We start from the raw sequence: 25,148 nt of genomic DNA, 5'->3' as shown, positions 1-25,148 counted from the left end.
CCATTTGCTGACCATCTTTTGACATGTGCAGTTGTCTAGATGCCTCTGAATACGTTCTGCGCCTACCTTAGGTCCTCCATTTCTTTCTTCACATGTGAGGCCCAAACAGTATTCTTCCAGGCCCAGCACAGAGTGTATAGAACAAGTGCTTAATGACATTCTTTTCTGGGGAAACTGGAGAATATTTTGTTTCCTGGCACAAGGAAGGTAAGCAACATGGAGTTTTGCATAAAAATGAATGGATGAAATTAAACTCAGAAATTTTCAAGCGATACTGCACAGGCTGTTCCATTCCTTCCCCCTGTTACCATCCCTCTTTTCCTTTGCCAGCAGCAGATCCGTGGGTCTGTGTGAGCTGAGAACATTTCTGTCCCGTTTCCTCTCCTGGTGCCCTTACGCCATAGACCTTTGTGGCTCTGTAGGAACAATATTCTGAAGGTTTTAGACAGAGAGAAAAATTCATGGTCACGGGTTAAATTTCGTGCTGACTCTCATGACAGCTATAATGAGAGGAAGTGGGGAAACAGAGGAGAGCATCCATTTAATTCAACAAATATTTATTGAATATTTTACATCTATCCCGGTTTCAAATGCTGAAGTTAAAGAAGTAAACAAGATGAACAATGTTTTTATTCTTATAATGGGAGAAGAAAGGAAACAGACCATTATAGAAATGGGAAAATGTCAGTGAAGTATTTGGGGCGATTAAAGTGGAGTGATGTGATAGAGCGTGACTGCTGAGCACATCGGCCTGGGAGATCAGGGAAAGCCTCCCTGAGGAGGTGGTTGGGATAGTCACGCTCCTCATTTTCTGTGTTTTATGATGTGTTGACATCTTGGGGCCTTGCTAATCCTGGAGAGACTGCCCCCCACCCCGCCCCCCAGGTTGAGCTAATTCCTGGAGAGAGCAGATGACTCCCCCGGGGGCATGCCTTTGCTATGCAAACCTGAGTCCATACCTCCATCACCTCCTTTTATCAGGCTTCTGCAGTGTAGGACACTATTCCCTTCCCCAAACTACCCCAGGGCCAGGTACCAGACAACTAGGAACCACCCCTATAGCCCAAAGCCTGCCAAAGTTACTCAAACTATCCAATCCTGAATTTACTCAGCTGCTTACACTGCCTTGCCCATTCCTCCCCATGAGAACCACAATAAAGCCTCAGGACCATGCTTTCCTCTCGCCCTTTTTCTGTTTCCTGACCAACCTCGGTGCTTCCCCATGTGTCTCTTTGTGCCATGCCTTCCATTTCTAGGACCTATAAGTATAAAAATCTTCTTTCCTCATAGTAATCATTTCTATGTCTGCATGTCTTACCATACCTAATTAAAATAAATCCTAATTAAAACAGTGATACTTAAGCTGAGATCTGAATGACAAGTAGGACCAGTCACACATGGATGGAGATGAGAGCATTCTAAGTAACAGTGCAGAGACCCTAAGCTTGTCAAGATCAAGGATCACATAGAGGCGTACGCCTGGAGTAGACTCTCCTCTCACTTCCTACTTCTTTTCCTTTACTTTCCAGACACCCATTGATCTCTGATAATCCAAAGATTCTTAAAGGCAAATATCTCTGAGGAAGTCAGATGTCCCACTATCCTTTTTATACAAGTCAACGCTTATATAACTACATGACTGATGAGAAGAACTGAAAGTCTCATTAAAGCAATTCACACTAAGGTGTGAAAGAATCTTTGCTAATGTATTTTCATTGAAATAGGGAATTTATTAACTGAAACACATTTTTTAATCAGTTACACTCAATAGTTTTGTGTCTTAACATCATTCAGATACCCAACATACACTTATCAAATACATCTCTCATTACACCCAGGTTCTAGGGATGAAGTGAGGAGGAATCATCTTTCCTAAGGAGTAAATGACTGTTGTGATCACTCTTTGCACTTGTGATTTCTTGTTCAGTGTCCATATTGTCCTTTATATTATAATCATACCCAAAGCTACATGAGAGCGGGAGGTATGTTCAACTCCATATCACTAGCAAAATGCAGTGTCTGGCAGACTGCAGGCATTCTATTCATGACTTCAAAATGAAAATTATTAAACCAAGTTATACTAAGATAAAGTGTAAATATGATAGTTAAAAGTAATTTCCAATATTTTAGTCCCTCAGGACCCAGCAAGGCTAAATTTCTTAGACTTATGGGTTTCATTTCTGGCTGAACTTAAAATCAGCCAGGAAGCTTTTAAAATATAACAGTACCAATCCCCATTACAATCAATTGAGTCAGAACCTAAGGGTGGAATCTGGATATCAGCATTAAAAAAAAAATGTCTCTAGGTTATTCTAACACGCAGCCAGGGTTGAGGAACACAAATCTAGGCTGAAAGGCTACAAACAGTAAAGGTTAATGTACCTGGCTGGTGTCTTTAGGCAATGTGAAGAACAGCTATCAGAATTTGCACAGATCACTAAGAAAGTAGAATTCTCCAGGACACAGAGGTTCACAAAGGTCTAGGCTTCAGGGACAGTCGAGTAGAGAAAGTTGGGCAGAGAAGCTTTAGACAGAGACCCAAGCTGTGCAACCAAAGAGGAAGAAAGCAGATTGGCATTTGCAGCAAAATGAGTTCTTTCGTGCTCATTTTTAAAGTGCTTACAGGATTTCAGGTGACTGAAGTCACTGGCAGGCATCTTTGCAGAAATACAAATCATAATATTTGAGAAACAAAAAGGTGACGCCTGAGGGCAGATTTTATATTCACCTTTAAAAAAGTGACCTGGAAAATTATACGTCATTTTGCTGCCAGAACTTACTATGCTGACAAATATTTGTAAAATGTTATTTCAGCCCATGAATTTTATTTTAGTAGACATTCAGAGTAAGTCACAGCTTCATAGAGCAAATGTCAGCCTTCCTTTCCATTCCCACGTCCAGAGTCTCACCTTTCAAAAGAGAATACTGGATCTCAGTTGACACTTTCTTGTAACGAAATCTGCCATGAAATTTTAAGCTAACAAATGGCTATGATTCACAAAATCTATCCAAACGAATCCTTATCGACTGGAAGCTTTGTTAACAATATGATATCTGAGTTTATCACTAAAAAATTATTTTGGAACAACTTCAAATACCAATTAAAAATCAGAATAAAGTCTCATCTTCCATGGTTATCTAGATTATCATTCTGTTGGTTGAATATAAAGTTTGCCCTCAACTTCTCTCCTTTTTTGTTTCCTAAATATTATGGTTTGTATTTCTGCGAAGATGCCTGCCAATAACGTCAGTCACCTGAAGCTCTCCAAGGACCTTTAAAATGAACACTGAAGAATTCATTGTGCTGATAAATATTTGTAAAATATTGTTTCAGACCATGAATTTAAATAGGACTTAATAACTGAAAGTCATCTCAGCATAGGGTCATGATGAAAAGCATGATCTCCTGATCAAATCCTGACTCCACTATTTCATAAAATAATACCTGTTCAACAAATATTTATTCAGTACTTGCTAGTGATAGGCACTAGATGTTTTAGATGATTGGAAGATATTGGTGAATGAAAGAGAGAAAAATCCTTGCCTTCCTGACGCTTACACACTACTGAAGGAGGCTGACAATAAAAACAATAGAATAAACTTAATTTATTAACAATTTGTTTAACACATTAGAAGGTGATACATTGTACATATTTTTTATATAAGGGGGTGGGGATTCTGGGAGGGTTGGGAGTGGATTATAATATTAAATAGTGTGGTCAGGGTGGCTTTCATTGAGAAGGTGATATTTGAATAATTGCTTGAAAGAGGTGAGAGGGTTAGCCTTGTGGATATCTAAGGGAAGGGTTCTGGGAAGATGGAGAAGCAAGTACAGAGCCTGGTAGCAGAAGTTTGCTGATGTGTTTGAGGACAGCAAGGAGGCCAGAGTATCTAGAAGAATGTGAGCAGCGGGGAGAGAAGTACAAAATGAGTTCAGAGAGTTTGGGAGAGGGAGGCAGGTCACAGTGTCTTATAGGCCATTGTAGGGGCTTTGGCTTTTCTCCTAAGGGAGGATGGGAGTCCTTGGAGGATTCTGAGCAGAGGAATAGCATGGTCTGACCTCTGTTTTAAAAGCTTACTGTGGAAGAGAGTTCCACTTCTGGTGTGACAGTGTGAGAAGCTCCACAGATCCCCTCCCCATGGAAACTGGTAAAAATTATTTTTTAAATCAACCATCTAAGGTCTCAGGAAGTGGTCCAGAGAGCATACAGCAGATAAAGAAACATTTATTCAAGAGATCTACTGAAACTCTGTAAAAACTACAAGAAATTGTAGTATTTGAACCAAGATCCCTGAGCTCTCTTCCAGCTCAGTGAGGTGAAAACTCTGCTCCAAAATTGTACAGCCATGAACACAGGGTTCTCCCTGCCAAGCCCCCAGTTGGAAGGGATATCTTGTGGGGAGAGGCAATGCATAAGCTCTGCTCATCTTGCCTTGAGTTACCTATTGCTGAAGCTAAGTTCCAGGTGAGTGTGGCTGAGAAATGGAGACTCCTTCTGCCTAACCATCATTGATGGGATGGAGGCCATACTGTGGCCACAGCACCACTGAGAATACTAGAGCCCTGACTGCTCTGTCCTTGGCTTGTGGGGTGGGAATTCTGTGCTGAAAGAGGCAAGCCAAGGAGACCTGGGGCTGCTAACTTTCCAACCACTGAATATGCAGCTTCTAAAGAGGAATGTCACTCAGAGAAAAGGGTGCCATTGTCCCCATCCCTAGCATCAATGACACGACTCAGAGATTTTTGCCTAAGAGGAGGAACAGGCCATAAAACAGAGAGCTTGAAATCCCTCCCCAGTGGACTGATTCCATTTGCGACAGTGTAGACCTCATTTGCAATAGTTCAAGCCTAAGTTCACTCTCAAAAGCAGTGGAAGTTTTGGTGAAAGTTCATTGGGAGGAGATTGATAGATTCCTTGGAAGTAAAAGCTAAAAAGTAAAAGCTAAATAGGCCAGGTAGCTTTCCAGAGAGAAATGGGAAAAGAGACAGCTGCGAAGAGCTTTCCTGGGGTCAGAACAAATCTCACATGCTGACTTTGGGAACTATCCCTTTCAAAGGAACCAAATTTGGATTGAATTAGTCTGTGTAGTAATTTACGTACCAATGCACTGCTGAAAACAAGAAAGCAATCAGTCTATAATTAGTGGCACTTGATGATTCAGTGTGGTCAAGGAAAGAGACAGTCAAAGAGAGCCCTGCCAAAACCACTGTCATCCCAGAGTAACTGTGGGCCTCAGAGAAATGTGGGACGGCATTAAGTGCACCAACATAGTTGTAATGGGAATACCAGTAGGAGAGGAGATAGAGAAAGGAGAAGGAAAATGTTTGAAGAAATAATGGCTGAAAATTAATGAAATTTATTTTAAAACATTAATTAATACATCCAGGAAGCTTAAGGATTTCCAAGTTAAGATAAACACAAAAAAATATATACAAGTAAACACATGTCTGAAATCCAAAGACAAGGACAAAATCTTGAAAGCAGCAAGAGAAAAATAACTTGTCACTTACAGCGAATTGTAATGGGATTAACAGCTGACTTAGAAAAAATGGAGGCTAGAAGGCAGTGGGATAATACGTTTGAAGTACTCAGTGAAAAAAAAATGTCAAGAATCCTGTATCCAGCAAAATTATTTTGTTGTAATGAAGGTGAAATAAAGACATAAAGACATTCCCAGATAAAGTCTGAGCGAATTTACCGCTAGAAGATTGGCTTTAGAAGAGATGCTAAAGGAATTTCTTCAGGCTGAAAGCAAGTGACCCCAGATGTTAATTGGAATCCATGTGAAAAAAACAGCACCGACAAAGGTAGTTATACAATTATAAAAAACAGTAATAATGCATATTTTTCTCCTTTCTTCTCTTAACTGATTCTAAAAGTAACTGTATAAAATGATATGTATAGAATGTATTTGGGGCCCTATAACATGGAGAAATGGAATGTGAGCAGGAGCAAAGATATATTGGGCTAAGGAAATGACTCCATATGTGAACTCAAATTTACAGGAAAAAATGAAGAGAACTGATGACAATAAATAAGAAGATTAATATAAGAAAAGCTAGAAGTATACACTTGCTATTCTTTTTCTCTCTCAGCTTCTTTAAAAGGCATAAAATTACATAAAGTTATAATTATAACAATGTAATTTTGGATTTGTAACATTTATAGATACAATTAGTATAACAATAATACCACAAAAAGGGGAGAAAGGGAATAGAACTATATAGGAGTAATGTTTCTATAGTTCATCGGGATTAAATTAGTATGAATCTGAAACTACTTCTAATAAATTAAGGTAAGCCCCAGAGCAACCCCTAAGGAAATACCTCAAAAAATATGGTGAGAAAAATCATTAAAGAAATTAAAAAGATACTGTAGAAAGTATTCACTTAAGACAAAAGAAAGCAGTAAAGGAGAAAAAGAGTAACAACAACAACAAAAAGGCATAATGCATATAGAAAACAAAAAGTTAAGTGGCAGATGTAAATCCGACTATATTTATAATTACATTAAATGGGAATAGATTTAAAAGTCCCATCAAAAGACAGAGATTGTCAGATTTGATAAAAAATAAACTAGATCCAACTGTATTCTATCTATAGGAGACGCTTTAGATTCAAAAATACAGTTTGGGGCTTCCCTGGTGGTGCAGTGGTTGAGAATCCGCCTGCCGATGCAGGGAACACGGGTTCGTGCCCTGGTCCGGGAAGATCCCACATGCCGCGGAGCGGCTGGGCCCGTGAGCCATGGCCGCTGAGCCTGCGCGTCCAGAGCCTGTGCTCCGCAATGGGAGAGGCCACAACAGTGAGAGGCCCGCACACCGCAAAAAAATAAATTAATAATAATACAGCTTGAAGGTAAAAGTTTGAAAAAAAATCATTCAAACATCAATCACAAGAAATTTAGAGTGTCAGACATAATATGCTTCAAAACAAAAACAAATGTTACTAGAGATAAAGAGGGACAGTGTGTAATGATAAAAGTCAATCTATCAGGAAGATACAACAATTATAAACATATATGCACTTAAAAACAGAGCACTAAAATACATGAGGCAAAAACTGAAATAGGAAATTCAACAGTTACAGTTGGAAATTTCAATAGTCCACTTTCAATAATGGATAGAGCAACTAGGAAAGAGATCAACAAGGAAATAGAAGACTTGAACAACATTATAAACCAAGTATACCTGGCATACATCAATAGAACATTTCACCCAACAATAGCAGAATATGCATTTTTCTCAAGTGTACATGGAACATTCTCCAGGATATATCATATACCAGGCCATAAAACAAACCTCAGTAGATTTTAGAGGATAAAAATAATAAAAGAACACAAAACATATTCTCTGACCACAGTGGAATGAAATTAGAAATCAACAACAGAAAGAAATTTGGGAAATCCTCAAATACGTGGAAATTAAACAACACATTCCCAAATAATGGCTTGAAGAAGAAATCAAGAAGAAATTATGAAATACTTTGGATGAATGAAAGGGAAGATATAGCATGTCAAAACTTTATGCAGCTAAAACAGTGCTTAGATGGAGATTATAGGTGTAAATGCCTATATTAAAAAAAACAGAAATTTCAAATCAGTAACCTGAATTTCCGTCTAACACACTGGAAAAAGATCAAAATAAACCTAAAGCAAGCAGAACAAAGGAAATAATAGAGAAAGGAAATTAATGAAATAAATAATGGAAAAACACTAGAGAAAAATCAATAAAAACAAAAGCTAATTCTTTAAAAAGACTAATAATTTTAACAGACCTTTTGCTAGATTGACCAAGAAAAAAAAGAAGACTGAAATTACTAGAATCATAAATGAAAACAGGGAACATGTCTACCAACCTTAAAGAAATTAGACAATTTAGAAGACATAGATAAATTCCTAGAAAGACATAAAAACTTACTCTGTTTACTGTGCTTAAAATTTCATGTAGAGTAAGGGTGGAAGTAGAGAGAGCTGTTAGATGTAAATGGCAAGACGTGATGCTGACTCAACAAGGGTGGTAGCAGTGGAAGTGGTGAAAAGTGGTCAGAGTCTGAATACATTTGGATGGTAGAGCCAGTGAGATCTCCTGATAGATTCAACGTGAGAATCAAAGATGACTCCTTGTTTTTTCCTGGAGCAAAAAGCAGGAGGGCTTTTCCACCAACTGATAGGGGGGAGACCCTAGGTGCAGTTGTTTTGGGAGTGGGAAGGATATCTTTTCTTTGCTCCTTATAAATTCACTGTCTACCCTTCTTCATTTTGTTCTGTGCCCCCACGAGGCTGACCTCTACAGAGCTCCTCAGCTCTGCTCCCTGGCTTTCCAGGTATGTTCAATTAATTGGGAACACTAAGAGATTCAAGGGTAGGAGGAGTTGCTTTAAACTTCTTGTACTTCTCCACCAAGGATCACAGCTCCTGTCAATGGACCTTCTACGTCTTTCTGTCTCTCTGTCCCTCCCTCTGCACCCCGGTGACAACTGCTTCCTCCCTTTACTCCTTTACCCTTCAGGGTTGATGGGACAGTAGTGCCTTTGTTAGCACTGGAGTGTTGTGCTATCTTTTGTGGTTTCCCTACACCCTGTAAATAGCTCCTTTATTAAACTGTCCTCAAATTACCTAAATTAAGTGTGCCACCTGTTTCTTGCCAGAACTATGGCTGATATGGGATGAAGATCAGAAATTTGGTTTTGGACATACTGAGATATCAAAGGGGGGATGAGAGTAGGCAATTGGTTATTTGAGTCTGGAATTCAGGAGAGTGACATAGCCTAGAGATAAGAATTTGGAAGTCATTAGCAGAAAGAAGATATTTAGAACCAGGGGACTTGATGAGATCATTGAGGGAGTGAAAAAAGATAGAGAAAAGAAGACTGAGACCTGAATTTTGGACTTTTTTTTAAATATCTTTATTGGAGTATAATTGCTTTACAATGGTGTGTTAGTTTCTGCTTTACAACAAAATGAATCAGTTACACATATATGTATGTTCCCATATCTCTTCCCTCTTGCATCTCCCTCCCTCCTACCCTCCCTATCCCACCCCTCCAGGCGGTCACAAAGCACCGAGCTGATCTCCCTGTGCTATGCGGCTGCTTCCCACTAGCTATCTACCTTACGTTTGGTAGTGTATATATATGTCCTGGACTCTTTAATGTTAAGAGGTTGGATAGATGATGGGGAACCAGCAAAGGAGAAGGAGCATCAAGGAGGAAGGAGGAAAACCAAGGGAAGCCAACTGAGGAATGTTTATCAAGGAGACGAGTGATTCACTGTGTCAAATGCTGCTGAAAAGCCAGGTGCAAACGGGACTAAGAATTGACCATTGAATTTAGCAATGTGGAGGTCATTGCTGACCTTGGCAAGAATATGTTCAGTGGTGTTAGGGTAACAAAACCTGTTTAGAGTGTGTTTTAAAGAGAAGAACTGGAGAAAGCAAGTATAGACAAATGAATTTTGCTACAAAGAGAACAGTATATGGTTAGTGGCTGGAGAGGGAAGAGGAATTTTGTTTTGTGTTCATTTATTTTGTTTTATGAAGATGGGAGAATAACAGCATGTTTGTATGCTAAGAAGTATGATTCAGTAGAAAAGACAAAAATAATAATGTAGCCGAGAAATGGGAGAATTGCTGAAGGATGCCCCTGGATAGGAGAGGGTGGGGTCTAAGACACAAGGAGAAGGGTCCCCTGAGACAGGAACACAGAGCACATAGTTCATCTATAGTAACAAGAGAGAAGGCAGAGTGTGAAGATTCAGAATTTCTCTTCTGATTGTATTTTCTCAGTAAAGTAAGAAGTAATCAGCTGTGAGTGGGCACAGTGGGGAGGGGTAGGAAGTTTGAGGCGAAGTTGTGAATGGTTGCCTACGAGTGTAAAAGTTAGTGACCTAAGGAAGTGTAGTATGAATGCTGGCAGCATCAAGAAATTCCTTAAGGTTCACTATCATGAATTTAAAATGGAATAATGTTCAACTGAAGGGATGCAGTTAGAGAGTAAGCAGGGAGTTGGATTCAACAAGGAGTTGCAGTTTTCTTAAGCAAGATGTGTGGCCTCATATATAAAATGGGGATAATAATAATTACCATGAGAGTTGCTATATGCATTAAATGAGATAACACAAATAAAATGCTTATCACAGTGTCCGGTACATAGTAAGTACACAATAAACGTGTGCTAGAATTATTGCTATTGTAACACCTAGTAGGGCTAGGAAAACTTCCGAAGTGGAAATTATCTGTTTTAATCGTACCTGTAATGACCAAATGCTTCTGTTGGTTAATTGCAGTTTGGTTCAACTGTTCTTAGCATGTGTCTTCTTACCAGGTGGGGACCTAGAGACTACATCTATGTTGCCATTATAACACTTCACTTCCGCTAGGCATAAGCCTGCACAAAATAGCTCGGGGAACCTTCTGCTCATCTCGGCAATGCTTCAGTTCCCATTGTAGAGCAATAGCTGGATAAGCCAGCTCCTTTTGTTTGTTACAGACTTCTGACATTTGATCTTCTTGCTAAATTCTTGGCAATGGCCTTAAGGCAAGTAGGAATCCAATTGCTTAGATTAGTATAACTTTGAAGTTATTCCTCTGTTAACACTGGTACTCTGAGAATAGGAATTCCAAACAAGCTCAGATAGCTTGTATTCCTTTCTTGACCTTTCAAACATCATTTCTTTCATTTTGGACATTGATTGTACTTGATTAAGCTGTCTCTATCACATTTCTTTGACTGTATTTACTGTTATTACATTTACTTCAAAGACTTTGCTTTGGAGAAATCTACATTATCCACTGGATAATAAATACTATTCAATGTAGTAATACACTCCTGAAGAGAATTGATGTTATCTCTTTGCTGAGATTTTCTATTTTTTTCATTTGTTTCAAGAGAATTTGTACTCGATTGTTGAAGCATTTTTTAATGGCTGCTTTAAAGCCTTATCACATAATTCCAACATCTGACTCCTGTCGGGGTTGGTGTCCATCAACTGTCTTTCCTCATTCAAGTTCTGATTTTCTTAGTTCTTTGTGTCCTGTCTCTTATGTTAGGAGACTCTGGATTCCTATTTAAATATTTTGTTTTAGCAGATTTAGATTTAGCACTTGGTCTACTTTTACGTGTTGTGATTACAATGGCAGTTTAATTTTCGGACCCTTATTTTAGTCTGCTTGGTTTATCTTGTGCTGATAAGTTCTCAGTTGTCCCCGCCGGTGCTGCCTGAAGGAGTGAAGCGGTATCCCCAAGCCAGGCCACTTGGGTGTCTCTTAGTCTGGGAGGGGTATGGTGGCATTTTCCCAGTTGGTGCCCCCAAGCTGCCTGGTGTTTCGGGACAAGGAATGAGAATCTTGAGCCCCTGGGGACAAAGAGCCTTCCCAGTTCGGACCATTTGCTGTATAGCTGAGTGCCTTTTGCCAGTTTCATTCCTCCTACTCCTATTCTGAAGTCTTTAGGCAGTAAATACAGTTATACAATGTAAATCATTCTCCCTTTCTACACAACAACGTTTTAAAATAATATGAAGAAAACTGACAGTATAGTTAAATAAATAAATATATAGAAAGCACTTAATATTTTTTTAAATTTCAAACTCATGGAAAAGTTGAGTAAAGAACAATGAACACTCATATACCCCTATCTGAATTTATCCACTGTAGAGTTGCCAGGTAAAATGCAGGATTCCAAGTTAAACTTGAGTTTCAGATAAATCATGAATAATTTTTAAGTATGAGTATGCATGCAGTATTTGGGACATACTTATACTAAAAAATTATTTGTTGTCTCTCTGAAATTCAAATTTAACTGGGCATCTTGTGTTTTTTTGGCAAATCTGACAGCCCTAACTTACTGTTAACATCTAACCTCACTTGTTCCCATCTTTTCTTTTATATATTTCTCCTTTGCCAAACCATCTGGGGAACATTAAAAAAAAAAAATCTCAAATAGGCCTTGTATATGTATATAAAGAAAATTCATTTTCATTGACTTTTTTTTTAAACTAGTGCTTGCAACTGCACTTTCCACTTGTTATTATATAGTGCTAATTACCTACTCTTGCCCAGACTCCAGGTTATTTCTAAGTGCACATCCATAAGCAGTAACAAAACCACTTCAAAACTCATGTCAAAAAAACAGTTGCTATCTTGTTGTGAAAATGACTATACTACCCAAAGCAATCTACAGAGTCAATGCAATCCCTATCAAATTACCAGTGGCATTTTTTACAGAACTAGAACAAAAAATCTTAAAATTTGTATGGAGACACAAAAGACCCCAAATAGCCAAAGCAGTCTTGAGGGAAAAAATGGAGCTGGAGGAATCAGATTCCCTGACTTCAGACTATACTACAAAGCTACAGTGATCAAGACAATATGGTACTGGCACAAAAACAGAAATATAGATCAATGGAACAGGATAGAAAGCCCAGAGATAAACCCACACACCTATGGTCAACTAATCTATGACAAAGGAGGTGAAGATATACAGTGGAGAAAAGACAGTCTCTTCAATAAGTGGTGCTGGGAAAACTGGACAGCTCCATGTAAAAGAATGAAATTAAAACACTCCCTAACACCATATACAAAAATAAACTCAAAATAGATTAGAGACCTAAATGTAAGACCGAGCACTGTAAAACTCTTAGAGGAAAACATAGGAAGAACACTCTTTGACATAAATCACAGCAAGATCTTTTTTGATCCACCTCCTAGAGTAATGGAAATAAAAACAAAAATAAACAAATGAGACCTAATGAAATTTAAAAGCTTTTGCACAGCAAAGGAAACCATAAACAAGACAAAAAGACAACCCTCAGAATGGGAGAAAATATTTGCAAATGAATCATAAGACAAAGGATTAATCTCCAAAATATATAAACAGCTCATGCAGCTCAATATTAAAAAAACAATCAACCCAATTCAAAAATGGGCAGAAGACCTAAACAGACATTTCTCCGACGAAGGCATACAGATGGCCGAGAAGCACATGAAGAGCTGCTCAACATCACTAATTATTAGAGAAATGCAAATCAAAACTACAATGAGGTATCACCTCACACTCGTTAGAACAGGCATCATCAGAAAATCTCAAACAACAAATGCTGGAGAGGGTGTGGAGAAAAGGGAACCCTCTTGCACTGTTGGTGGGAATGTAAATTGATACAGCCACTGTGGAGAACAGTATGGAGGTTCCTTAAAGAACTAAAAATAGAATTACCATATGACCCAGCAATCCCACTACTGTGCATACACCCAGAGAAAACCATAATTCAAAAAGACACATGCACCCCAGTGTTCACTGCAGCACTATTTACAATAGCCAGGTCATGGAAGCAACCTAAATGCCCATCAACAGATGAATGGATAAAGAAGATGTGATACATATATACAATGGAATGTTACTCAGCCATAAAAAGGAATGAAATTGGGTCATTTGTTGAGATGTGGATGGATCTAGAGACTGTCATACAGAGGAAAGTAAGTCAGAAAGAGAAAAACAAATATCATATATTAATGCATATATGTGGAACCTAGAAAAATGGTACAGATGAACCGGTTTGCAGAGCAGAAATTGAGACACAGATGTAGAGAACAAACGTATGGACCCCAAGGCGGGGAAGCGGCAGGGGGTGGGGGTGAGGGTGTGATGAATTGGGCGATTGGGATTGACATGTATACACTGATGTGGATAAAATGGATGACTAATAAGCACCTTCTGTATAAAAAATAAATAAAATAAAATTCAAAAAAAAAGAAAACAGTTGCTATCACCAATGAAATAATAATCAAGTGGCCTCTGAACATCATCCTTCTGGAATTAATACTAAAACCATTTTAAGCTAAGGGTAGGCACTCTACAGAAACTCTTTGTATTGACTAAACAATTACCATTGCTTGGTTCTGGTGGATCTTCTAGCTTTTCTCAGTTTCTTTAGTATGAGAAATCTCACCCAAATTCTCTTTTCTTTAGACACATCCATATTTGTAGGTACTTTAATGAAATTGTTAAGAGCACAAGTCCAGGAGTCAGACAGTCATGGGTTAAAATCCTGTCTTTTGTAGTCGTGGTTAGTTCAAGGACGTTATTTAACTTCTTTGTGACTCACTTTCCTCATCTGTAACATGGAGTAAAATATATACTTCATGCACCTGTTGCAAGGTCCCTGGCACAAGTATACTGGCAATCATCATGTAGATCTCCACTGTAATTTATCAGACTTTCACTGGAGCCAGTTTTGCATTGTGTTTCCTATCTTACCCTGAAAATAATTTCCATACTGGGTATGAATACTTCTAAACCACAGCTACTGCTCACAACCTTCTTGTTACAACAGACACAAATAGTCATATATAAAAACAGAATGGAGGTTAAAGGGGATGAGGTCTAGTTGTATTCTTAGATCCCTGATGGAGGTCTAAGATACACAGATATGGGTCAGGGACCATCATCTAGATAGAGGTATAATAGAAAAGGAATTTGACTCCATCATCAACCATATGGTGTGTGTGTGTGCATGTGTGTGTATTGTGTATGTGTGAGTGTCCACATGTGTGTGCTAGGGATGAGAAATGATACCAAGATATATACAAGTTTATGGGTCATATATGGAAATTGATCTTTCCTCCATACTTCATATTAGATGTTATCAGATCAAAGTGTCCAGCTTGGATCATCAGACCTTTAAAATAATGCGGAGAAACTGGAACAGATGCAGAGGAAAGAATCATAAATATGCAAATATTATACGAAATAAATTGAGAGATTTGAAACTGTTTAGCTTAAAGAAAGTCAAGGATGACTTTGTTTGTTTTCAAGAATAAGAAGAGCTTTCCTTAAAGATTCAGATCAGCTATTCCTTGTGTCCACAGAGGACCAAACAAGGGAAAAGGAGTACACTAAAACGTGTATTGCATGTTTTTCATTTTGTGTAAGGAAGAATTTACTGCAAACTTTGTGATAAAATAGTCGACTGGACTTCTGAGTTAGTTATGGGGTCTGTAATGGGGAATTTTGTCTTAAAGCTTTCTGGATAATCACCAGACCTAGCTATTTTCAATTTGGCATCTACCTAAGCCAGGTTGCTGCACAAGATGAATGCTGAAGGTTCTTTCTAGCTTTGGAATATAACTAGAAAATACCAAGGGGCTGCATATATAAGACATGTTGCACAATTAAAAATCAATCTATCGAAGAGGTAGGTCAGCCACAAAGCAGAGGCGAGTGTTTTAGCATGCTCTGGCTGTTACGCAGAGCACAACGTGAGACCCATCAGTCAGCTTCTAACAGACAATCCAGGTCAGCCAGACTGATGGGATTTTTAGCGTTGATTATGTTGGATTTGCATTTGCTGTTACGAAAGGGGCAACCAACAGTGTCTTAGAATAGTGGCATGTGTTGATCCATAACCGGTGAAACAAACAAAATAAAAAAGGCTGCTGTTAAATTAACAATTCTTAGTATGGATAGGAATGTTTTCCTTATTAAATTCAGAGTGGATTCATTCTAGAGACAATTTTGGTCTAGAGGCTGTCACTTGCTATAGATTACTGACTTTAGTGCTTGGCTGCCAAAATACTTTGACTCATTCTCAAGCCCCGAGAATTGCATAAATTTTTCCTCTCATCATGCTCCAGAGCCATCAACAATATCTCTAGATGTCTTTTCTTCTCATTTTATTTAATTCTTTTGTCCCAAGTCTCCAAAGAAATTCTGTGTACTGTTTATATTGTACTATATTAATTATGGGTCATAGCCATACATTGAGTCACATGATCCATATATTGATCACATGACTGTGTGCCTTTGTTCCTTTACTGGGCTTCTATTTTTTCTTAACCTGTGTACAATCTCAGATAAGCATCTTCTGCAAGTCTGTAGTTCTCTTCTCACCTGCACATGGACTGGCACAGATGTTGACAAATGGAATATATTTTTCAGCCAATGTTTATTGTCTCTGACCAGATCTAAAAGGCCTGATTGTTTGCATGTAACAAACAGAACAATAACAATAATAGTGAAACAAATCAAAACGAAAGCCTTGTGGTTAAAATTAGCTGAGACTTTATTTTTCTCCCACATGAAAAGGTCTGGAAGTGAGAAGTCCAGGGCTGGTGAGGCAGCTTCAGGGTTACACAGTTTTGGATTCCTTCTGTTCAGCTACCCTGTTGTCCTCAGTGCATGGCCTCATGGTCCAGTTGGGTTGTTGTAGCATCAGCCATCACATCCACATTCCGGGAGGCAGGATGGAGGAAAAGAAGGGAGAGCTGACTCACCTTCTTCAAGAAAATTTCCTGGAAGTTCCACACATCACTTCTAGTTGATTCTCACTGACTAGAACATAGGTACAAGGCTGCTTCCAGCAGCAAAGGAGGTTGGTAGCTTTTTTACTCCAGGTGACAGTGTGCCCCACTATCATGGCGAAAGGAATCAATGAATGACAAACTGGACAATGAGCAGTCTTCACCCAAGAGCCCAAATGTTGTGTTGGCAAGAGAAGTTCAATACAGATACAGTGATTTTAAATGTCAGTGTGGTGTGGACATTTCCCTTTGGTAACTATGCATCAAAACACTGTGCATAGTTTATTCATTAAGAGCTACATCCAAAATTCTTCCTGAAAACCTGGGAAGAAGGTGCTGCTATTATGTCTCAAGGCGTACCAAGACTGAGAACCGCACAGTTCATGGTAAAGTTGGTAGTTGAACCCAAGCAGTCACATCCCTGAACCTGTACTATTAACTGTATCACTGTGTTGTCTGTAAAGTAACATAGAAACATTGCCTTTCTAGGAAGTTTTCAGCATAATCCGTGGCAGAACTCTCAGGGACTCTGTGATGCTGCCTTCATTATGACAACACATGTGCACATATTTGAAAATATTATATCTATGCCTTCATTTGGACATGATATACAATTTTCAGGAGATCCTCTGAACTCATGTAATTTGTTAGTGGTGACATCCTGCTCCTACCTCGTCTTTCATTTGTTACATGTTGTCTTTATTTTTCGGCTTCCTAGAAATTTGGAACTATGTAAAGTTTGTTTTGATTAAGCTCAGTTGACTCAGTGCATTCATTCTTTTGCAGCATTTTATTCTTATAGCTGTGGTTGAGATATATTCATGATTCAAGATGGTGATGTCAGTCTGGTGGGGGAATGGCCAAATTGTTGTGAAGCATTGTCAACTCAGGCACGTGATGGATGACAGGCTTATTGTAGAAAAGAAGATTAACAGGTTTGGGGGGTGGGTGTTGATTTTAGTTTAGAAAAAGCTGTCCTATTGTTTTGATTGTACAGGAAAAAAAATAAAAATTTTAGTCATTATACAGTGACAGATGTTTGGCAAATTGGAAAACATACCTTAGTCCTACTGAATGTCAAATTAATAGAATGTTACCTTAGGGGAAAACTAATCTCCAAACAATCTTTTTTAATTCGTATTTTTTCTAACTCAATTATTGTATTTCCTTCAGATGAAATCAAAACCTTCTAGTCAAGGGTCCTTTCTATAAATATTTCATGTCAATTGGTGTGTGAAATAGCCCACTTTTTCAATAACTGATGAAGGGTAGGGAAGATTTGATGCTTAGAGAATTCATTATTATTTCAGACTGTTCTTAAAAGAGATTTTCATAGTTCTTTATTTCCATAAGTCATGTCATAGTTTTCCAAAAAGAACTGAAAGAAAATGGAATAAAGATACCGAGACAACTTTTTTAAAATGTTTATTACAGACATTGTCAGACACATAAAAAATAGGCATAATACTATTATGAACTGCCAAGCACCCATCCCCCAGTTTCGACAGCTATCAACATATGGCCAATTTGTTTCAACTTCCCCTCTACCCCCATCTCCTTCCCTTCTACACGTTGGATTATTTTGGAGTAAATCTCAAACATCATCTCATTTATCTGTAAATACTTCATTATGAACCTATGCAAAATATGGACTCTTGGTTTTTTTAAAACATATGCCCAAACAGAATATCCCTTCTGCGAAAAGTAATAATGATATTGAGAACATGATATGTTTATTCTCTTTTTCTCTCCTCTTTTCAAAGTTGGTATGTTTTAATCAGCAGGTTAAATTTAATCCCAGCAGGTTCACTATTGCAATTGGTGTTCTTTTAGTATATAGGTTCATTTTTCTTCTGTTTATTTTTCTTGCAATTTATTAGTTGAAAAAATATTATAAAGTATCTCACATTGTGGATTTTGCTGATTTGTGTTCCTGTGGTGTCATTTATTATTTTCCTCAGTCCCTTGTATTTCTGTAAATTGATCAGAATCAGGTTTGAAGTTTTTTCTTTTTTACAAGAACACTTCATAGATGGTGTCGTGTACTTCTTATTGCATCATATCAGGAGGACATAGTGCTTAGTTGTCTCTCAATTTATGATAAAATTGATCAATTTTTGTTAAGTAATGTCAGGCAAATCTTTTCATTATATAAACTTTCCATTTCACTAACAATTTTAACAGCCATTTATGATGACCACCTAAACCAATTATTCCATTAGGGATTGCAAAATTGAGATAATCTCATTCTATAATTTCTTCTTCACTTATGAGCTGAAATTCTTCTGTAAAGCATAGCTTTCCTACATCAACTATGTGGTTACCTTAAAGTATAGGAAAGGCATATAAATGCTTGATTCTTTTCTTCATTAATTTTCAGGATAATAAGCTAATTCCTTAACATCTGGCAATGTTTATCAATGGACTTTTAAGTATTATTGTAAACAAACGGTTTAAAAACATATTTAATATGTTTCAGTCTACTGTTGTTGTTATTCCTTTCTATGCTCAAACTGTCCTGTCTTTGGGCAGCGAGAGCATCTTCAAATTAGACGTTGAGGGTTTTTTTCAGGACTTTCTGGTTCAACCAGATGATCTACATTCATCTTGTACATTTCTTGACCTAGATCTTGAATCAACTTCAAGGTTCCTTTTCATGGAGAATGGTATTTAGAATCTCCAGGTTTGTTGCTGGGTCATCATTTGCTTTCAGACCTTTTCAGTAGTCAAAGCTAAGAAAAGAGTTGAGAAGTTCATACTAATATTTTCGATTCAATTTTTTTTTTTTTTTTGGCTTCACTGTGCATCTGTGTGATCTTAGTTCCCCAACCAGGGATTGAACCTGGGCCATGGCAGTAAAAGTGCCGAGTCCTAACCACTGGACCACCAGGGGATGACTTCGATTCAAATTTTGATTACAGGATTTTTATTTAGTTTGTATTTGTATCTTTTTTTTTCCTCTTTCACTGAAAACCTTGATTCCTAAATAGAATAATATAATTATTTATTTGCTTTGTCGTATAAAAATTTCAGAAGGAAAATATATTTGTACTAACATTATGATTATTGAAAAGTTTTTATTATTGAAAAGACTTTTTTTTTTTTTTTACATTTCTTTTGTCCTTAGAATATATCCCACCAGGGATAAACAGCAAAATTACTGTTTTAAAGTAACCTTGAAATAACCCCTCTCTGAGTGGTTAAGTCACAAAACTCAAAAAATAAGTTACTATTTGCTTTTAGCTTTCTAACTTTAGGGATTTATTGATTTATTTATTTTGCGGTACGCGGGCCTCTCACTGTTGTGGCCTCTCCCGTTGCGGAGCGCAGGCTCCAGACGCGCAGGCAGCGGCCATGGCTCACGGGCCCAGCCGCTCCGCGGCATGTGGGATTCTCCCGGACCGCGGCACGAACCCGTGTCCCCTGCATCGGCAGGCGGACTCTCAACCACTGCGCCACCCGGGAAGCCCTAGGGATTTATTTTTTAAGTTTTGATTTTTAAGGATGATATAAAGCCTTTATATGTTTCCAAAGTAAAATCTACTAAATATTTTGAAAATCGAACTTCCATCCCTATTCCCTCACCCAGTTCCCATTCTCACTAAAGGTAAACGTTGTCATTAGCTTTTGGTTTAGCATTTCTAAAATAAACAGGTGTGTGTTTGTATTGCTTCTCTTTCTCAGCTCTAAGGTGGCATAGTATGCACATGCTACACTCATTGCTTTTCTCATTTAACAGTATATCTTTATGATCACAGATGCATAGTACTCATTTTGTTGGTGTGACCTAAGTTTATTCAAGCAGCACACAATAAGTGGGCATTTGGGTTCTTCCTGATACTTTACTATTCCAGAAATGTGACAGCCTTCTTTACCAATTACAATTTACTTGACAAATATGTTGTTAAGGACATTTGGATTATTTCAAACCTTTCTTTTTATAAACCAAAGTATGATAAGCATTCTTGCATGTGAAACTATGGTTGTCCTATTAGATTATAAGCTCCCTGAGAGTAAAGCATTTTATTTCTGCTTTGTGCATAACACGAAGCTCATCGATTTGAAGGTATGGATTGATTAAGCTAAATGGGTCTTGAAAAATACATCAGGAAAACACATTCACCTTTTTGGAAAACATATGCACATCAACATGTTACCGATTTTCAAGACCAACAAAATAAAGGTTCTTTTCTACCATATAGATTTGTCTGTGTATCTTGTTTAAGGAAAGTTTCTATAAATAGAAGTTATTCCCAAATAAACACTGGATGAAGTTAAAGGAAAGAGTAGTACTATTACTGAGCAGCTACCAGACTCAAATTTGTCAAATAGACCACAAAAATTAATTGTGGTTAAGTAATTCAGGTGTTGGGAATAGTGTTAAACAGGTGGCATTCTTGTCTCAAGGAGCTTATTTTCTAGTGGGAAGACATAAGTGGAAAACATAGATAATAGACACATAATGAAATACATAATGTATTTTAGAAAACGGATAATGGCTGGAAGGAAATCCTCAGGAAGGGGAGTAGGGTGGGATTCAGAGCACAAGTGGTGGGTACAGCCTTGGATAGGACCAGGGGGTGGTGGATTTGGGGAAAAGGGAATAAAGTAGTCCCTTTTTATTTCATATGTTTTCCAGGGAAGAATGCAGTGAGAGTGAGTAGTGAGAGGGTACTAGAATGGGTGAAATAATTGATTGAGAGAGTGGGAAAGTAAAGTTACTAGGGGAATATAGTTGACATCATGCTTGGTACTTCACTTATGAGAGATTATTTAACAAAAGTTGTTCTTCCAATACCCTCTGTTAAAGGAAATTTTTCTGCCTGTGGTCTGGCCAGGGGGGTTAAGAACACTTTTTTCCCACCCTCACTAGGCTGATTGGAATAATAATTAGCACTGGACTAGTAGGAAATCCATAGATAGCAATGTCTAGTGTGCAGTGTATCACATTTGACACGAATACCTTGACATACAATGATCTTAGCAATCAGTTTCCTTTCTTAGGAATTTGGAACTAGGAACCTGAAAGAATGAGGCAATTAGCAGACAGTGCAGACACTGAAGGAGAACAGTAAGAGATGCTATTAGGTAGAGTCAGGGCCATAACAAGCTAACGTCAGGAGAAAGCAAAAACTATGCTTAAGCTGAAGAAATCTATAAGAAAAGACCAGAAAGCATATGCAGAGAGAGGCAAAGAAGGAGGAGAGGTGGAGCAGAGTCTTTCTAGCTGCCTCATTTCCTGAAAACATTCCAGGCCCAATTTCAATTGGCATGTTTCCTTCGAGAAAATCCACTTTGACTTGAACGAGGTTGAGCTAGTACAGTGGACTGCTGCCATTTCAGTGTACCCAACATCTATGCGCTCTGTTTTGCTAGTAGTACACTGATTCTTCTCTAAGAAAACTACTATTCCTCACTGAGGTCCATGACATTTGGATGCAGCTGATTTTTAGGTAGCTCATCATTCTTCTCCACCTTACTGCAACTTTCTTGTTTCTAAAATAGAAGGCACGGGCTTCCCTGGTGGCTCAGTGGTTGAGAGTCCGCCTGCCGATGCAGGGGACACAGGTTCGTGCCCCGGTCCGGGAGGATCCCACATGCCGCCGAGTGGCTGGGCCCGTGAGCCATGGCCGCTGAGCCTGCGCGTCCGGAGCCTGTGCTCTGCAAAGGGAGAGGCCACAGCAGTGAGAGGCCCGCGTACCACAAAAAAATTAAAAAAATAAAATAGAAGGCACTAGAGCTGACCTCTAAGGCAGGAAGAGAAAAACCCTGGTACTTGTGTTCCCACCTCCTCTACCCACCCACCTCGGCCTGGCCTGGGAATCCCTCAGCCCATATTCTGCCTTAGTAATTTTCATGAGAGGTAAACCCTGTTTGCTCTATTTGCTTGAGGTTTCTTAGAGCCCTCTATTCTGTGATCCTTCCAAAGAATAATCTGACGGAATTTAGCATTTCATTATCTTTGCCTTCATCTCCTGACATTAATTTCTTTTCATAGATAACTGGTAGCAATTAGGAGAGGAATTTAATCTTAGAATTTTAGAGTTTGTCTAAAAGCTTAGTATCAGGGTATAGGCTACATAAATGAATTCTGGCAGCTTCTAGTATGAAGTACAACTATGATAAAGAAATTGTGCCATTACGGTGAATAATTTGCCAAATATTCTTTTCTTAAGAGCCTTAAGATTTGAAACATAGGCCAAAGTGACTGCATCACCCTTTCATAGTCAACCAAGCTCCAAATACGCCATCATCTGTGGCTGCTGTTCCCATCAAATCAGTCACCAAGAACTTTGGCTACATCTGTTCCTTCATGACCATTCCCGTTGCCCCCAACCTGGTCCAGGGCTTCATTATTTTGTGCCTAGAACATTGCAATATGGTTACAATTTGTCTCTCTGACTGGATATTTTTTCACTTGCTTCACCATGTTCCTATGGCCTTGCTGAGACAATAGACTGTTACAGCATCTCCCTGATCAACACCCAAACTCCATTCCTTAGCTCTACAAATCTCCCTAATTTGGTCCATACCTGCTTTTCACTCCTCTATGTGAGCTTTCTGCCTAGTTCATCAAATAATACAGTCAACAAGTATTGATGGGGTAGCAGGATCTGTGCTATGGCAGGATATGCAACTAGGAATAAGATACTGCCTTTATCATCCCAGAGCAAATATGCTACTGGAGCAGCCATGCAAGTAATGAGGAGACAAGGTCCACTGGAGGGAATGCTACCATGGTGGAGAGCATGGAGAATTATAGGACACCAAAGCAGTAGCAATTCATCCGGTCCTGGAGGCCCCAACAAGACTTGTTGAGAAGATGACATCTCACTTGCATCCTGTAAGACAAGTAGGCTACTCTGTTCATTGGCCCAACCTATGAGAAACACCCTTCAAGACGCGGCTCAAACCTCAGCCCATGAAATACTTCTTCACCGTCTGGTTAGGGCCTCTGATCTCCTCTCCCCGCTCTGATCTGCTATAGCATTCATGTATTCATTCATTCAATCGGCAAATATTTAATGTGTCCTAGTAGGTACCAGGAACTTCTAGGCTCTGAGATACAGCAGTGAATAATTAAATCCTTGTTCTTGAGAACTTATATTCAAATGGAGCAAGGAGATAGTATCAAACACACAAATATATAATGTCATATGGTGGTAGCACCTGTGAATTAAAAGAAAACACAGTAAGGAAGAGAAAGTTGGGGTGGGGGAGTGCTATTTTAGAGTGAAGTCTCTCTGCTAAGGTAACATTTGAGTAGAAAGATGCATAAAGTTCGGAGAGCTGAGGGAAGAAGTTTCCAGGCTGAAGGACCACTGAGCGTAAAGGCCATGCAGACAGGAGTGTGCGGAGTTGTAGGAACAATGCTGACCTGGTATCACTCATTTGACTTCTCATTGGCTAGCGCCTCAATGCATTATTGTTCTTTTCACTTGGCTCAGAGCTGTTCCTCTCAAACCTGTTTTCGGTTTATGGAGGCTAAGAACTGTAACCTCACCTTCTTTATACTGTCTCTACCATCCTTCTTGCTCCTAATTCCCTGTGCTCAGTCCAGTGCCTCTATGAGGCTATCAGGAAGTGTTCACTGACTGAATGAAGTGGGATTTACTCATGCTCTTCATGCATTATATGTGCTATAAGGCTCTCGTACTCCCCTTCCCTGTCTGATAATGTAAGAGCACGCTCCGTAACCAGCGAAAGAAAAGGGGGTGTGGTGGGGAGGCGGGTACAGAAACACAGAAACTATCCTCAGAGTATCAATTTCAGGGCCCTGAGAGTCTGCCTCTAGGGCAAGAACTAGAATACTTCTGGCAGGGTTTCTGTAGATTTTAATGTAGTAGGGATGATCTGGGAACCAGAATTGGATGGGTGACTCCAAAAAACTGATTTAGTGAATTGTAGTCTGTAGGTTGATTAAGTATTGATCAGTGACCCAGCTCAGGTCTGAAACAGCCTCAGAACTACCTTCTGAATAAGCCATAAAGTAAAAGAACTGGTCACTGATTTAACTGACAATCTCATTGGGGAAGCTGTGAAATTCTTTTGAAATAGGAAGTTAAGAACCTTTGAAAATTCACTTAAGTGTTTGATTCTTTTAAAAACTGACACTTCAAATATCACTAAGGCAAATAATATTAATTAAGGAACAGATGGCCCTGAAATCTCCAGATTCATTCTTATTCGAGGCTTAGGAAGTGCCTGATTCAATTCCCATTAGGTATGTTAGGAGATGTTTAGCATGTAAATTCTTTAGGTGCTGAGTTTGAATAGTGTGGTCTGTGGACCCCTGGGGACCCTGTGACATTGAAACTATTTTGATGTTAAGATGATGATAATGATGCTGAGATGTCATTCTCTATTTACTGTGTTAACATCTGCACCAATGGTAGGGAACCCTGCTGGTGTCTTTTCAGGAATCAAGGAGGTAGCCCCAGATACCGTGTTCTTCACTGCCATGCACTCACAGTTAAAAAAGATGCAAGTCCTACCATGTCTTTGATGAAGCCGTGAAAATTTATTAAATCTCAGCCCGGGTACACATCTTTCCAATAGTCTGTACACATTAATCACTACTTTTGCATACCCAAAATGGATTATCTATAGGAAAAGCCATGGTTTGAGTTGCAAGCTGAACAACATTTTTACTTAAAAGGATAGCTACAAACTATCATTGTATCAAAAATGAATAAAGTAGGTCTGTCACTTCAAGGAAAATAACTGACATTTGGTACCAATGATAAAATGTAAGCTTTCAAATGAAAATGTAAATTTTGGAAAAATTTGCATCTTGAAGCTTCCCAAAATTTAAAAGGGAATTTTAGGATGAGATTTGTGTTTATTATGCA

At 38.6% G+C, this 25,148-nt stretch overlaps 1 protein-coding gene and 1 non-coding gene across 2 annotated transcripts in view; one reads left to right on the top strand and one right to left on the bottom strand.

Annotated features, from left to right (window-relative positions):
- Nucleotides 1–25,148, top strand: part of LMNTD1 (lamin tail domain containing 1) — a 442,143-nt gene that overhangs the window by 226,901 nt on the left and 190,094 nt on the right. The window lies entirely within an intron of this gene.
- On the bottom strand, nucleotides 19,118–19,190 carry TRNAK-UUU (transfer RNA lysine (anticodon UUU)). Its single transcript has one exon. It is a non-coding gene; the product is annotated as a tRNA-Lys (tRNA).

Source organism: Delphinus delphis, chromosome 11 (assembly GCF_949987515.2).
Source record: "Delphinus delphis chromosome 11, mDelDel1.2, whole genome shotgun sequence".
In the NCBI taxonomy this organism is placed as follows: domain Eukaryota; kingdom Metazoa; phylum Chordata; class Mammalia; order Artiodactyla; family Delphinidae; genus Delphinus; species Delphinus delphis.
This window is presented reverse-complemented; position numbering and strand designations above follow the sequence as displayed.